Source organism: Tachypleus tridentatus, chromosome 13 (assembly GCF_004210375.1).
Source record: "Tachypleus tridentatus isolate NWPU-2018 chromosome 13, ASM421037v1, whole genome shotgun sequence".
NCBI classification, from domain to species: domain Eukaryota; kingdom Metazoa; phylum Arthropoda; class Merostomata; order Xiphosura; family Limulidae; genus Tachypleus; species Tachypleus tridentatus.
Window position 1 is genome coordinate 259,341,057 of NC_134837.1, and position 18,196 is coordinate 259,359,252.

The following is an 18,196-nucleotide window of genomic DNA, read 5'->3' on the forward strand; positions in this document are numbered from 1 at the left end:
CTAGTGTAAAAATCTCCAATTCTTACTCTATTGAACTGTGCCATGTCGCTTTTATCTGTTATCAAGTTGAATTTGCAATTACTTCCTGAAAATGATACCAGATTTACTAGTAAAAAAAAACAAATGCATGGCCTATCGCGTTAAGGCGTGCGCTTCGTAATCTGAGGGTCGCGGGTTCGCGCCCGAGTCGTGCCAAACATGCTCGCCCTCCCAGCCGTGGGGGCGTTATAATTCTGACGGTCAATCCCACTATTCGTTGGTAAAAGAGTAGCCCAAGAGTTGGCGGTGGGTGGTGATGACTAGCTGCCTTCCCTCTAGTCTTACACTACTAAATTAGGGACGGCTAGCACAGATAGCCCTCGAGTAGCTTTGTGCGAAATTCCAAAACCAACAACAACTAGTCAAAACTGTTTCAGCGCAGATATCCCACGTGTAGCTTTGCGCGAAATTGGAAAACAAACAAACAAAACTACCTCTTTTCTTCCTTATTTAGCCTACATTAAAAACTGTTCCAACCTGAATAAAAAATTCAACATATTTAGCTTCACACGAAACGCAGCCCATACTTTTCCAACATGTTGGGTGTTGTTACGAGCAAAGTAACACAATTCGCTATCTGTTCTCTGTCCATCACGCGTATCGAGACCCGGTTTTAGACGTTGTAAGCTGAGCCCTCTGGCGGGATTCACCAGAATGAAGGTGTCAAGTGTACTATCTGAAATATGTTGCACACAGACGCTGATTTTATACCAGGCGTGTGCATAGTGGTTAGAGTGTGGGACTAGGAATCCTAAAGTTCACAGTTTTCGTTCTGTTTCCACGAATAATTACGTTTCGCACCTTGAAGCCATGCATGCGTTGCGAAAATGCCAGTGAAAACTCACTGTTAGATTATAGTTTGCTGTGGATTTATATTAAAAATCTGTCCGCTTCCAAATTTCTTAGTTAAAAATTAAGAATGACTGTGGCAGGTAGTCCTCGTGTTACTTCGTGCAAATATTAAGAAACAAAACTAAAAATAAATAGTTCGTAACCCAGCTGTCTGGAGTAGGCTAAAGTAACAGTGATGTACATAAAATATGCATAATTTGTTTATCCCAAATAGCCTTCTTACGCATTCATCCCATGATTATAATATTATTATATTATACTGATGAAAACCCAGTTGAATGAAGCTACAGGGGACGCTTTAAACACTTAAAGCGATAAAGACAGTTGTTCTGTGAAGTTGTTTTTTCTGATACCCGCGTTGTAAATATGAGTCCGATTATATCAACCCGGAAGTTATGTATCCCGTAGGTACAGGATACTATTTTGAATCTGTAACAGGCCAGAGATAATAAAAGTAAACATTCAGAATACTATGTATATATCAAGAACGGAGTTTCTATAAGTGAAATACGATATGATCTAATTATAGAATAATGTTTCATTCGCTACAGGTCGTAGAATCTTGATCAACAACTTTGCTCAAGCGTGTACGTATGTATAGTTTTTAATAACCTTATCCCTCCATCACAGATCGTTTGTTCTGCACAAACAAGTACAGCTACTTTGAAGAAGAAAAAGTATGTAAATAAATAAATAAATAAAAGTTGTAGTTTAATTGTGTTTTGAAAGGTTCATTTCATGTGATGGAAAACTTTTGTTAGCGACGTAAAATATAGGCTTACCTTCAAATTGGAAAAATAGTATTTGATTAAACTGATGTAATGGTTTTTGATAAAAAGAGTTTATATACCACTTCCCTGGTTTCCAGAGAATAAAAAAATAATCATGTGTTGTTTGTCTGCAACACGTTACCTAAATTAGCATGTCGTTCTCTATATCACGGTTAAAGTTCATTACTGTCACTTCGAAATAACACAAAACGACAAAATTTAGTTCGCCGCTAAGCCATGGGTTAGTTTATAAACTTACAACATTAAAATACATGGTTCGATTCCGTGTAGTGGACACAGCAAATAATCCAATGTGGATTTGCTCTAAAACAGCGGTGTCCAACACGGTTACCACATGTGACGAATTGGTACTTTAATTATACCAGCTATCTTTTAATATAATTAATTATATCAATAAATAGTTGAAAACATTACTGTGTATTTTTCTTCCCGTCTATATTTATGAAAGCTTAGATAGCCCTCGAGTAGCTTTGCGCGAGATTCAAAAACAAACTATATCCATAAAACAGTTGTTTTTTTTTTATGTGGCGTAGATGTTTATACATTTGCAGAAGTTTTGTTTGTGAATAGTAAAGTAAGGTGAACAGTAGTGATGCAGCAGGTGTTGAACCGATGTAATGTTAACACTATAAAACGTCTTAATTTCTTATAATTATAAACAACTACTTGTTTGTAGCCATGGCATAGCTGATCATAGAATGGCTCCGATTTGTTTTTGATTTTGTTTGTTTATTGTTTTTTAAAGTACTAACTTTAAGCTGATAGCTCCGTCATCTCTTGACCAATTTGAGATTTAATAGGGTACTGAACTCGGGAAGTCAAATCCTATCCGTTGATGTATTTGACCACGCTCAAGATCTTATAAATTAATTCACTCTAATCCTGCCTGAAAGAATTTCAATTTGAGGGTAGACTGGTAGAGCTCCTGATGAGTATTTGTTTATTTGCTTTGAATTAAGAACAAAGCTACACAATGGGCTATCTGTGCTCTGCCCACCATGGGTATCGAAACCCGGTTTTTAGTGTGTAAGTCCACAGATATACAAATGTGCCACTGGGGGGACTTGATGAGTAATAAAATCGAATAGGGTATACACGTCATATTGCTGGCGCACAAAAAAAATATAATAAAAATAAAATTAAGGTATCATATTTTAAATTACTCTAATCCTGCTTACAGGAATTTCACTTGCCGCGGCTATCGAGGATTCTTTTTTGTTTTATCTGCATTTATCCAAAAATAGATATGTTAAAAAAAGAAAAAGATAAAAAATGTATTCAGTTTATAATTTGCTTGACGGATTTATTTGATAGTTAAGATATAGTGGTCACAGTACAGTATAATTCAGTATGAAAATAGCCCAAAAGTGGTGGTCGTACAGACAAAGTTGGATCGCTAGCAGTCGTACAATTTTGCTTCTAAAAAAAATTCCTATTGTCGGTATTGTGTTTTATTCGCGGCAATAATTTAGACGTTCTTCTACATACGTACAGGGGACTCTTTTTTTTGTGTGTGTGTATGTGTGTGAGGAAGACAAGTTAAAGTTTGCATGGTGTAACAACAAGGTACACTTTTTACGGTTACCATGTGTAACTGTAAAAAAACGCCACACACACATATTCACTGCTGGCCAAATTATTGAGGCCAATGAACATAAAGAACAAAATATCCATTTTGTGTTGTCAGACTCAACCACTTATTTGAGTAGAGCTTCAAAAGATGAAAATAAGAAAAGAGAAAATAAAAATTAAAATTTTGTTAGCATTTAATGGAGAAAATGTGAACACTATGAAATTAACCTAAATACTAACTGGTCAAAAGTTTAAAACCATACCAAAAAGAAGTCCTAAACATGGTAGGAAATGCCCAACAAGAGTTCTCAGTAGTGAGTTGCACGGCCGTCATTGCGAATAACTGCAAACATTTGCTTGGCATGGTTGATATAAGCGTTTGCAGAAGGCTGGCTGGAATGTTATTCCAAGTGGTGAAGATGGCTTCACGAAGTTCATGCACTGTTTGGAATTAACGTACATTTCTATAGACTTCCCTTGCCATCCACCCCAAACATTTTCAATTGGGTTCAGTTCGGGCAAACACGCTGGATGGTTCAAAAGAATCGCGTTATTCGCCATGAAAAAGTCTTTTGTCCTACGAGCATTGTGGATTGCATCGTTGTCTTGCTGAAAGATCCAGTCATTTCCACACAAGCGAGGACCTTCAGTCAATAAGGATGCTCTCTCCAACATGCCAATGTAGCCAGCTGCTGTTTGACGCCCGTGTATAACCTGAAGCTCCATTGTTCCATGGAAGGAGAAAGCACCCCAGATCATGATGGAACCTCCTCCACTGTGTCGTGTAGAAAATGTCTCCGGTGGGATATCCTTATCATGCCAGTAACGTTGGAAGTCATCTGGACCATCCAGGTTAATTTTTTCTCATAAGAGAACGAAACCTTCGTCCACTTTTCTACGTCCCATGTTTGGTGCTTCTCAGCAAAGTTTAACCGAGCTGTTTCGTGGTGTGGAAGGAGGCGTGGCCTTTGAAGACGTTTACGGTTTATAAAGTCTTTCTCTCGTAGATGCCACCTTATTGTTCTTGAGCTGCATTCTGCGTCCGTCAGGGCCTTAATCTGGTTCGACGATTGGCTGGTGTCTTGCTGGACAACCCGTCGAATCTTCCTACTCAACACTAGCGAAATTTTCTTGGGCCGACCACTTGAAATTCTCGTTCCGTATCCCTCAGGGTCTTTTAAGAAATTTGCAACAGCAGATTTACTTCGCCCAATCTCACCAGCGATGGCGCGTTGAGATAGACCTTGCTTCTGCGGCTCGACAATTCTGCCACGTTTAAACTTTCTCAACGTTTTATCCTTTGCCATGTTTTTCCCCAATGTAACACAGGAAATGTCAGTGTGAGATGTTGACAACGCTAATGCTTGAACACAAATGACTAAATTTCGTTACGTGTTTACCGATTAACGCTTTATTTCAGTATGATCTTAAACTTTTGACCAGCTGGTATTTAGGCTAATTTCATAGTGTTCATATCTTCCCTGTTAAATGCTAAAAAGGTTTTTTATTTTTATTTTCCCTTTTTTTATTTTCATCTTTCGAAGCTCTACTCAAGTAAGTGAGTCTAACAACGCAAAATGCATATTTTTCTTTATGTTCATTGGCCTTAAGATTTTAGCCAACAGTGTATGTGGCTGGTTTCTAGTTCAGCACAAAGGGCTATCTGTAGTCTATCCAACACAAGGATCGCAACACGGTTTCTAGTTTTGTAAGTCCGTAGGCTTACCACTGTGTCACTGGATACTACATATGTTTATACAGCCTTAATTATGTTTCGCAGAATACAGAACAAGCAGCCATGTTTTGCCCTTCCACAATAAAGGCTCGTTAGCTTTTCAAATACACACCTACTGCGTTGTGTTTTGCATACCTTCATCTAAAAATACGTTTTTTATACTGAGTAGTGTACATCCATACTAAATATTGCTAAAGCTATAAAACTAATAGCAGGCTCTCCATAATCACATCTAATGTACGAAGAAACTGCTTTCTCAGTATTCGTTTCAACAGTATGATCAAACAGAAATTCATGTGTTGCATCTGAAATAGAATGAATACCAATTTTATTTTTAACTATTCCACGTGTGCATCGGTTGAACATATATGTCATAGAAGCAACTTATTTTGTTTTTCCAGGCGAAGATCTTTCTTTATTAAGCTGTGTACTGCTGCCCAGAGCATGTGGATGGCTTTTGACACTGTCCATTGTATTCGTGGGCTCTCACCTGTTAGAAGTCGCCGCACTGTGCTTATTGTAAGTTATAATCAGAATGGTTCTGGTACCTCAAACTAATCCATGTTATTTCTTTCCAATGCCAATAAATGCAAGGAATATCTCCACCTTGAATGTTCAAAATCCCAATTTTAGTTCATCAGTTATTTGAATGCATAAAAATTTTGCGTGAAAAATGTTACATACACTTCCTAAATTAATTCTAGTTGTCATCACATTACCTACAAAATACCAAAGGTAATTCTGATACATACCATTCCAGCACGACTTTATATCAGCTGTTAGTGACACATGATTTGCTTATTTGCAAGATCTTTTTAATATAACGCAGTGAATCCACTGCATTAGTATGTTACTGTCGTATAATAAAGATTTGTTTAAACGGTGGTTCGTTATGTACGTCAAAAAGAAAAAAAAGTGGAAAATACATTGGAATTACACAGTAAATACTTTATACATACACTAACATAATAATAATAAATCTACCTGTTTTATATGTTTAGACACACACACACAATATGTGTAAGCCTACATATATATACAAGATCCATAATAAATATTCGTCTTATTTACATTCACATACGTCTACGGATTTACAATACTAAAATCAGGGGTTCGATTCCTCTCGGTGGACTCAGCAGATAGCCTGATGTTGGCTTTGCTATAAGAAAAACATTCACACACATTCATATACATAATAAAATAACAACACACACACACACACACACATATATATATATATATTTATTTCGAGCATTCACTATATGCTTTATAAATCGGAATTCGATGGAAACAGTGAAAATATATACATAAGAATACAAATAATCCACGAAAAATTATAAACGCCTGTGAATAATAGATAAGAGGAGACAGAAAGAATAGGAAATGGTGAAGTACATGGTATATGGCTTACACCAATGTCTCGTGTGTCGTGTCACCGTTTTTATTCGTAGAAGCTCGTACGGTGCTATACGGTGATTAAAGATAAAGTTATATAACACTGAGGTATACAACCATGTTTTAAAATACACGGAAGCAAACAATGACACAAAGAGAGTAGAAATAAAGTTAAAACACGAGAAAAAATATTTAGAAATAAATGATGCATTTTTCTAATTTATAAAGTGCTTACTATGTACATATATTATGCAGAATAAATTTGTGGTGTCATAATGTAGTTAGTGTTTGAATACACACATTTTACAATAATTTATTTTTACCAACAAACTACACAATAGACTATCTGCACTATATTATCAACGAGGACTCGAATTTTAGCAATATAAATCCGTAAAATTATCTGAGGGTTTTCACTGTAGTGATCAATGCCACTATAAGCTTATAAGTTTTCACAATTTTTTGTTTACTTGTTTGTTTCAAGTTAAGCAGACCTGTGCACTGCCCACCACAAGTATCGCAACCCGGTTTATGGCGTTATAAGTCTGTGCTGTGACACTGGTGTGCTTTTAGAAAGCAACTGTATGTCTGATATTTAAATTTTTTTATAATTGTAATAATAATGTGATTTCATTTAATCTACTGTTCCTATATACACCAGTCAGTTCAAGTTCTTATGGAAGGAAACACAAGTTTGTTTGGAAATCGATTTCGTAGGAAATAATGGTTATTCATATCATTTTTAGAATGACAGAGGATTCAAATTAGAACTTTATTGGTTTATTCCAATGTCTAAGAGGATTCTTGAAACCAAATGAAACGGTTTGGAAATCGTTTGACTTGTATACATTTTAAAATGCACGATATGTTTCTCCAAAAATGTTTATAGATTAATTGAAAGATTTCTTCTCCAGATATAACTCGAATAATTTAAGAATCCAGTTAAAAGTTACGTCAAGAAAATTATACAGTAAGTCATACTATGCTATCCACTGATGAGTTAGATTTTTCAAATATTTGTGATGGTGAACTTCGTGTCCAAATCCACCAAATGAAGACATTTTTTTTTTGTCTCAAGATTGATCTGTAGCTTATTAGAAAGGCAAGCATGGTTAAACACATGTTGTATGTGCCTAAACCATCCACTAGCATGTACTGTCTGACAATCAATATGCCTGGCTACACCATCATGGTCGTTCTTGTTTTGTATATGTTAACCAACATGCGCTATACAGACCTCATTGTCAAAGTAATTCCTTTTATAACGTTTACAGGAAGCTCTTGAAAGTCATTCACTTGAAAACATTCGATGGAATCTAATGGCACGTAACTTATGACCGGTTTGTACTGGTAAACACACGCATTTATATATATATATATATATAAAATGCGTGTGATAACTTCACTTTACCTGGTGTTTAGGGCACTTGACTCGCAATCAGTGAGTCGCAGGTTCGAATCCCATCACCCTTTCAGATATATAAATATATATATAAATGCGTGTGATGACTTCACTTTACCTGGTGTTTAGGGCACTTGACTCGCAATCAGTGAGTCGCAGGTTCGAATCCCATCACCCTTTCAGATATATATATATATATATAAATGCGTGTGATGACTTCACTTTACCTGGTGTTTAGGGCACTTGACTCGCAATCAGTGAGTCGCAGGTTCGAATCCATCACCCTTTCACCTTCTTTCAGGGCACTTGACTCGCAATCAGTGAGTCGCAGGTTCGAATCCCATCACCCTTTCAGCTGTAGGGGCGTTATTATGTGACAGTTAATGCCATTATTTGTTGGTAAAGAGCAGCCCACCATTGGTAGTGGATGTCGTTGACGAACTGTCTTCCATCTTGTCTATTATTTCAAAATTGGAGTTTATTTTAGAGCAAAGCCAATTTGACTATTTATTTTGTACGCCGCAGGGAATCGAATCCCAGATTTTACAGCAAAGTTAAAGACGGCTAACTAGTCGTGGCCAAGTCGTTAGCACACTAGCCAACGGATCGGAAAGCCAAGGTTCGAGTCACAATATGTCGCTAACTATTCTCCAAACATACGGCAATGTGTGTGGTCTTATTCGACTAAATATAATTCTTTATTGCTTCTATGTCGTTGTGATGATTCGATGTATATTTTTAAACTATTTTTTGTATTGTCATGTCCTTTGCTCTAGTCCTCAAATTCATTGTTTTACGTTTAGATCAGGCTTCAACTAGTCCATAGTTTGTTAACATCGATAGTCACTCAATGGTTTTCAGCTTCAGCTAACTTACGAACAAGTTTTTCCTATTCTTAAAATCTTAAAGGATTAGTTCAGCTTATTAAGACCTGGCCCGGCATGACCAAGTGGGTTAGGGCGCTCGACTCGTAATCTGAGGGTTCGAATCCCCGTCACACCAAACATGCTCGCCCTTTCAGTCGTGGGAGCGTTATAATGTTACGGTCAATACCACTATTCGTTGATAAAAGATGAGTCCAAGGGTTGGCGGCGGGTGGTGATGACGAGGTGCCTTCCCTCTAGTCTTACACAGCTAAACTATAGACGGCTAGCGCAGATAGCCCTCGTTTAGCTTTGCGCCAAATTCAAAACGAATAAACAGTTATTAATTTGAGTCGCATATTTGAAGGTAAAAGAAACAAGAGTGATGAATATTATTACATACGTTCTTCAAGCCTAAATTATAAATAAAGAAGTAAATGTATTAGTTTATAGTCACTTTTTAATATCATGTTTATCCAACTTTAGGGTCACGTATAATGCCACTACGAGTCACATGAGATGAAACAACAAAGGATATTTATACGGGAGAGGTTGATGTTTTTCGGAATATAAATAACACAGAGGAAATTTGTTTTCATAGGCGTTTCCGGGTATTGTTACATTTGAAGTGGTTAGTGTGTGATTTAACCGAATCAGAAATTTATATATACATATACAGAGAGAGAAAGAGAGAAACTTGGTTTGAATTTCGCACAAAAGACTGCTCTAGCCGTCCCTAATTTAGCAGTAAAAGACTAGACAGAAGACACCTGGTCATCATCACCCACCGCCAGCTTTTGGGCTACTCTTTTACCAACGAATAGTGGGATTGAGTGTCACATAATAACGCCCCGGCAGCTGATATAGTATATTTGGTGGGATGGAGGTTCTAATTCTCGAGCCTCTTCAAGCACCCTCACTGCTGGACTGCAACAGACAGGGACAGTAGTCCTAACATTAAAGTGTAAATTCATAACGAGTAAAATTGTGTTTTATGCGACATTCATTTAAAATCAATCCTCTAAAAACTTTATTTTGTAGATAATTGAAACTCAAATTACATAAGTTAAGATGTCGATGCTAGAAATTTTGAAAGATTAAGCTAACTTTCATAGGTTAACGTTAAATTAATCAGTCTTTGTTCATTCTCAGCTCACAACAAGAATGTTATGCAGATAAAAAATAAATAAATTCCCTCACAACTAGCTGCGTTATTAATGAATTTGCATCTGTACTTGTCGCCAGACAAGTTTTCACGACAACAACAGACATCACCATCCTGTGACAGATAAAATAAATAAAAACTTAATTAAGCCTAACACTTGGGTTTTTGAAATTCTTCTCTGTGGACGCATTCCTCGAATACATTATGAACATATAGACTTGACGTAAATCGTAAGAGTACGTCACATCTACACCTGATATTTAAAATAACGATTATAATACTGATTGAATTTACCATTCTTTTAAAATTGGAAGACTTCTCGCCAATAACGGCTATTATTCACTCATAAAAAGTAATGATGTTTGATAGAAATAAATAAAATTATCGCATGTATCACGTAGATAATATAATCAATATACTAGTTATTTTCAACATAAATCTTTAGGCGCAATTTCTGAAGTCAGTACGGTAAAAAAAGAAAAATTGGGACTTTAACTACAGTTTTTTTATTGTTTTTATGTGAAATATAAATTAGTATAGCTGGCTTTAGTATTGTTATTTATTAATTGAAATTTCCTATTTTACGGTCAAAGCAAAATGTATGACGTGTGGAAATTTTAAAGTAACAGAAAAGAAAATTAATACCATTCGAACTAGTTCGCATCTTATAAATTCACCAATCCGGTATTTTCAAGATGAATATAACAGACTTCTGGAACGGAATAACACACGTTTGCAGACACTGTTTGCTTTAATGCCTTAGCCGTTTCAAACCATTACAAACTTGAGGTTCGCAAATATTTAATTTCGAATTTATACACAATATTAATCAAACTTCGTAAGAACAGTCTAGTGATATATCACCTCAGAAGTAAACTGGCCAGCCAAGAGTCAATAATCAACATCTATATTTTGATTCACGCAAATTCATTACTGTTTGCCATTGCAATGCCAAAACGAAAATTTTTCACTTGAAGAAATGTGTCACAGTTTTTTCCGAGGAAGGATATTCATATAAAACGATTAAAAACAATAAAACAAAGACAAAGTATACGACATTTCATTATTTTTTCCAATGTTCCCCGTGAAACAAGAAAATCTCACAAAACAAAACGTCTAGGACAGCAACAAATTCCAAATCTAACACTAAACCACACTATGGTAATGTCCTCCTCCGCAAACTGAAGACTATGATTACGAAAGAGAACCTTCGAATCCAAAACGTCATTGTGATGTAATTAAGCACATTTCCTGTTATCATTAAAAATAAATGTAATAAGGACTTGATGTCGATGACGATTCAAGGTTTCCAACCATACCTCGACATTAGCGGCTGTCTTTAAAGACTTTGTTGTTTTTTTTATTTTCGCGCAAAGCTACACGAGGGCTATCTGCGCTGGTCGTCCGTAATCTAGCAATGTAGGACTAGAGGGAAGGCAGCTAGTCATCACCACCCACCGACAACTCTTGGGCTACTGTTACCCATGAATAGTGGGATTGGCCGTTACATTATAACGCTCCCACGGCTTAACGGGCGAGCATGTTTAGTGCGACCGGGATTCGAACCCGCGATGTTGTTTTGTATCGTTCTGTAAAATCATTACTTTTGAGCAACGACTACGACTGGAGAGATATAAATTATCGAACTACAACAACTTATCGATAAAATTTTAGTTCCACAAATAAACAGAATTAAAACATGTTTTACTTGTCAAAATAATGATATTTCAACTGGAAAGACCAACATTCGCCAGCAAATGCATCACGTTTCACCTAATCTACCTTATTCAACAGCAGAAAATGGTAGTGTTCAAGAATAAATAATTGGGGCAGTCATAACTTATAGTACGTACATTCAGTAAGATATACATTTAACGCAGTACTAACTGGAGACATACCGTGTTTTTCCGATAATAAGACCTACCCATAAAATAAGACCTAGTGTGATTTTTGGGGGTAGTTTTAATATAAGCCCTACCCTTAAAATAAGCCCTAGTTAAGAGTGGCAGGAAGAGGAAAGAAATAAAAAAAAGTTAATTTATTAATTAGTTTAATAGTTAGTTAATTAGTTTTGTTTAAGTATTGATCAAATTGAGTTTCTGAACGTTTTTCGTAATTTCTATTTATTTAGAGGTCTTATAATTTTTACTTTGTAACTTCATTTTTTTAATATATCAAAATAAGACATCCCCCGAAAATAAGCCCTAGTGTCATATTTTGGAGTGAAAATTAATATAAGCCCTGTCTTATTTTCGGAGAAACACGGTATCTGTGAGAAAAATGTATTTTAAGATAATAAATTTGAACCTTGTAGCACACAGGGAAATCAGTCTCTGCATAAATACAATCTTTTCACAATGATAAAAACTTCACCGTAATTTTTAGGTAAATAATACGTATTCTCAGGCATAATATGTGCCATTACCCGCTATTAACAAGACTGGCTGGGGTACCCGTACACTGGACGGAAGTTACGTAAATTCATAATTAATGAAAGGTTATCTTAGGATATGAAAAGCTGATTCATTTATATATAATTGAAAAATTATAATCATTCACAAGATAAACCCAAAACATCCATAAAAACAGGAAAACACAAAATGTGATACCCTAAATTTGAATATATTTCTTCATGGATCCAACAAACCTTCCTGCAAAATTTAGTGAAGATCTGTCCACACCCTGCGAAGTATTTACATGGACATACAACAGACAGTCTTATTATATTTATATAGATGGTACCAGTGCATTAGACCTGCGTGTGATATATTCATGACGTAATATTTACACCCTGAGAATGGAGAAAATTAAAATTATCTGTAACAGAAGACGGAGACAAAACGGGAGATTCGTGACTACTATTGCAAATCTAAATGTATACAGAATAAAAACTTTGCGAAGTTGGGGTTGCACATCGCGAAATAACTTTTTTTTTCAGTATCATTCAAGCAAAAGTTCCATTATAGTGTGATGTACTTCCGTATGGTTTTGAAAAGTGTTACGTTTCAAGAATAAATAAAATCAAAAATAACAATTGTAACGTTAAAACGTCCCTTATGTGATGTTATTTTACTGTCTACTGACTGACAGACAGACAACACACTACTGTGTATAATGGTGCGAATAGTTAAAATAAGTGCTCCCTCCATTTAACCTTAGGCTTTTTTTCGAGGAAATACTAACCTTTTGTAACGTTTCATATGCAGACTTCTCTAGGTTCAGAGGTTCCTATTACATGCATTGAAGTTTTGTTTTTATTTCCTACCTTTAACCCTACAAAAGGCATAATTCCTAATCTCAATTTGTCTTATTTATTCTGTAGAAGTTATTGCAAGGTATCTTTATGCTAAGTCTCATTTGGATTGATGAAAGTACGATAGAACTTCAGGACTAAATGTTTTAGTTATGGTTGTCCCATAACCTACTCTTGGAACAAGGCCTAAAGAAAATAAACCAAAATATGCATACGTCCTCCAAATTTCACAAAGGAGAGCTGAATAATTATAAATGTTGGAAAGAAGAAAACAAAACAAAACATTGGAAGTACAACTTCCACCCGCCAAATACTACGGAGAAGACATAATCATCTCTGATCTGTGGGCTTTGTGAGAGCACAGTTGTTTCAAATTTCAGGCCCGGCATTGTCAAGCGCGTAAGGCGTGCGACTCGCAATCCGAGGGTCGCGGGTTCGCGCCCGCGTCGCGCTAAACATGCTCGCCCTCCCAGCCGTTGGGGCGTATAATGTGACGGTTAATCCCACTATTCGTTGGTAAAAGAGTAGCCCAAGAGTTGGCGGTGGATGGTGATGACTAGCTGCCTTCCCTCTAGTCTTACACTGCTAAATTAGGGACGGCTAGCACAGATAGCCCTCGAGTAGCTTTGTGCGAAATTCCAAAACAAAACACAAAGTTTCAAATTTCAAGTTTAGCCTAAAACATAAGCCTAGCTTAGCGAGTTTAACGCTAATTCTTAAACAATTTTCTTTGGAATTTTAACTGAGACTAAATATAGTTTTATATAATCGATCTCTGAAACTCACAATCAGCAAAAGTACCTTTAATAGTTCCTTTACAAATTTTAATAATTATTCCGTTTCAAACGCTTAGCATTTCATTCCTAACTGTTGCGCTAATTTCGTACCTCCGGAAGGAATTTTAGCCTATTACGCACATCAAGATAAGTATCATAACATTATCTGTCAATTCGTTTCGTATAATTATTTTTAAATAAAATTTCACTATATTCTATAATTTATTATGAAAAATATTAATAAATTAGTAATAAAAGCTTGCTTGCCTCTACAAAATGTCACTGGACGTTTTAGGGTATCGGGTATTGTTTATGAAAATTTACTAATTCTCATAAAACAGAAATTTGATCCAGAGATATTCAGAAATATACGTAATTTATAATAATGGATATTTACATTTTGAGTAGCTTTTCATCTGCTAAATTCCCAAGTAACCGACTTATTAGCTACCTTAATTTCTGGAAATAAGAACTGACCGATTTCTAAAAATTGATGGAATAAAAAAAATTGATAAAAAATCTTAATAATTTTAACTTGAATTAAGTACGGTTCGTGCTGAATAATAAAAATAACTAATCATTCACAAATATAGCCACTAATGGAAATAAGTATAATATAGGATTATTATGCGAAAAATATTTTAAACATCCAGTACTTAGTACCACAAATAATGAAGCCTCAGAACATTTGACATACACTGTATTCTATTAAGAGTATCTGAAATATTTACATTTTATAATACAAGGCAAAAAAAACACACAATAATAACAAAAATCAGTTTACTCCCATTATATTCTAATTTTGTAAGTGGGAAATACGGTTAATAAAATTTAAACTTCAAAAAGTTAGCGCAAAAATTAACCATGATATAACTAATTTTTAATCTTTCAAAATATCGTACATCTAATTAAATACTTCTATTCATTTATTTAGTTGTATTTTCAATACATTTATTTCAAAATATCATACTAATAATCAAGGAAAAGTTTAAAAGGCTGAAACGTTTTAAACTTATCTACGCGGTTCAAACTTGCCTTCACCCGCCATATATTAATGTTTAGAACTCTTTCGCCTTGCTCAAACATTGAGTTGTTATGACAATGTTTTGTTGTAGTAATAACATAAATTTTTACGTACTTTCCACATGATTTACAAAAAGTGACTTCAGACTTAAGCGACTAGAACACTTACAGAACGCTAACTGAGAGCTTCAGTTGCACTAAAGAACCTTGGTTTTTGTTGTTTGTCGCAAAGCTGTACAATGGGCTATTTGTGTCCTGCCCACCGCCGTGGTTCCTGATTTATAGGATTTATCTTTTAAATATCAAAACTTTGGTGTGTGAATAATTGTTTCTTTGCTTGTAGTAGTAAAACATATGAATTTTATGTTAACATAATACAGGTAAACATCGATATAAAACGCATCGATAAAGCGCGATAATCAGTTGGGCGCGATGGGGTCTTAGGCCCCAAATTTTTTTGGGTTTCTACAGAGGCCGCCGCTTAATATTACCACTGCTTAATGTAATCAGCCGGTTAATGTGATCAAAAATCAAAAACCAAATCCACTTCAATCTTTTTGTATGGTTTTCACGCCGCATATTGTGATCAAACCCCGGCCTGCATGTAATAATTCCTGGCGCTGTCAACTGCAGTAAAGTACATAATCTGCCAGTCATAGGATAGCTCTCAGTGCGTAGGCAAGAAGTATCAAAACTTTATTTTCATTAAAACCACAAGTCATCCTTGATCGACCGATGGATGACGAAGGATGAGTCATATACACTCATACACTAGTGACAGTGGCATGAAGTGCTGCAAACGATAGCGTCAATGTTGAAACACTCGCACTTCGGACAGAGACCCAGACATCAGGATACAAGCAAGTCAAAGACAGAGCAACTTTACTTTTCACCTGTAACTGGAGCGGCACCCACAAGATTCGACCACTACTCATTGGCAAGTTTCGACAACCAAGATGTTTCCATCACCTCAACATGAAGACACTACCACTTGACTACAACAGCAGCAAAAACGCATGGATGACAGCAACAATCTTTGAAGAATGGTTTCATCAGGAATTCGTCCCAGCGATCAGGAAGCACCTCATAACACAGAAGAAAGAAGAGAAGGCTGTACTACTATTGGATAAATGCCCAGCACACCCGCTGGCAGAGAACCTCACCAGCAGAGATGGAAAGATTACCGTACTCTACTTACCCAAAAAACACCACCAGCAAGATTCAACCACTTGACCAAGGGATCATCGCCAGCTTCAAGAGAGAATACAGAGCTCAACTGGTCAAAGCCATAGTCGATGATATCAGCAACGTACCAGAGTTTTTGAAGAAGATGACCATCAAGGACGCCATCTACATGAGCAGCATAGCATGGAACAAGATAAGCCAGAGCACCATCATCAATTGTTGGAATAAAGGACTCAAAGAAGCAGCACCAGAACCACAACCAGAACCAATAGAAGAAAAAGATGACATTTTCCATGGATTTACAGCAAAAGAAGTAGCAGAGGCAGAAAGGAAGTTTGTAGACTACCAGGATGGACTCCCCTTGACAACCCTTGTGAAGCAGTGGGCCGAGATTGACGAAGTAGCACCAGTTACCCAGCCACCCCTCACAGATGAAGAGATCCAGAAAGCAATAGAGAACCCAGCGGCAGCACCCACAGATTTTACCACTCCAGGTGAAGAAGAAGAAGATGACCCCATTCCAGAAGAACTCAGGAATTGCATCACCTCAACTCAGGCAGTACAGTACACAGAACAACTTCTATATTGGGCAGAACACCACAATCTAGGAATTTGCAAGATACTACAGATCCAGGACCTAATGAGAACTGCGAAGAGGATGCGGAACCAAGGAGATAGACAACAGACACTTTTGGAGGCTTTTGAAAGAAAGAAGACTACTGAGTAACTAAAAATTTGTGCATTTCAACTTGTTTTATGTGCTTACTATATTTTATTGTTATTAAATTTTTTGAAAAATCCGTTTTTGTTTCAGTACTGAATTCGTATTTTAAACTTTGCCATGACATTTTTTTATCTGGTAATTATTTGACTTCAGTTTGTACTTAGATTTTAATAATTAGTAAATAAATTATCAAAATTAATTACTATATGTATTAACTTTTAAAATTGAACTAATTTTAATCAGCGTCTAATCGTAAAAACGATCACATGATTGCTCTGACGGAACTACTTTTAGAATATCAGCCCCCATCAAAGTAATGAATTCGATAAATTTCTTTAGAATTCTGCTTTTTACATTTAATTTCAGTCTTAAAATTGAGTTTAATAAATAAAAATAAATTTAAAAAAATGCTATATCATTGGTGTAAGTAGTTTTGTTTGTTTTTCTTTATTTCACTACAAAACGCGTAAATTTTGCATTATCGCTCACCCCGAGGGTAAAAAAAAATATAATCAAATCGGTATAAGGCGCAATCAGATACAACGCGGTCGAATTTTTTGGACCCCAACTAGCGCCTTATATCGATGTTTGACTGTACATAAGTTATCTCTGAAGAACAACATGTTTCGTTTCAATATGTTTTTAATAGATGGCGCAGTGTGTAAGCTTTTAAAGTGACCAGTTTTATTGATAGGATAACGCCATTAATGAAAGAAAACATTATTTCATAAAACTAGCCAGAAAGTATAAGTTGAGAAAAACATGTGCTATTTATATATATAAGTTAAGTTTAAAAAATGGCTACTCGAGAAGGAATAGAGAAATTAAGATTTCCGATTCTCATCTACAAACAAAAGTGACAACCATAACATATGATGACGTGTTTATGTTTTCATGCAATAGAAGTACTATAAAAAACAATTACTTCTTTTATAAAACAAACAAGTTAATAAAGAAGTATTATTAAAGAAGGCTTACCTGAACTTTAATAGCGTTTTAATTAGTTGTTTTCTCTGTTCTAAAAAACGCACCTAAAATGAACTAGCAGACACTTTGAACAATATATCAGATTACTAGAGTGAGATAAACGCTATACACAATCTGTAGAATACTCCAGACGTATATTACTCTTAACATTGAGGTATCCTAGTTTAGTATTGTTGTTCCATAAGGTCTATAGTCCTTACACTCATATTCATTATGAAAAAAGTGTTCTCACTATAAAGGTTGTTGTTATAACAAATGACTTATATAAATATTGTTCCGATAAATAGTCTGTTTGAGTTTCCAAGCTGGAATGATGAGTTCTGGATTGAGCGAAGTGCGTCGTCGGCAATGAAAGTAATGAATATGGTGTGATTGGAATACTATTCTTACGCACTTGAAAGCCCCTGATGGGCTAGATATAGAATGCAGTGTTG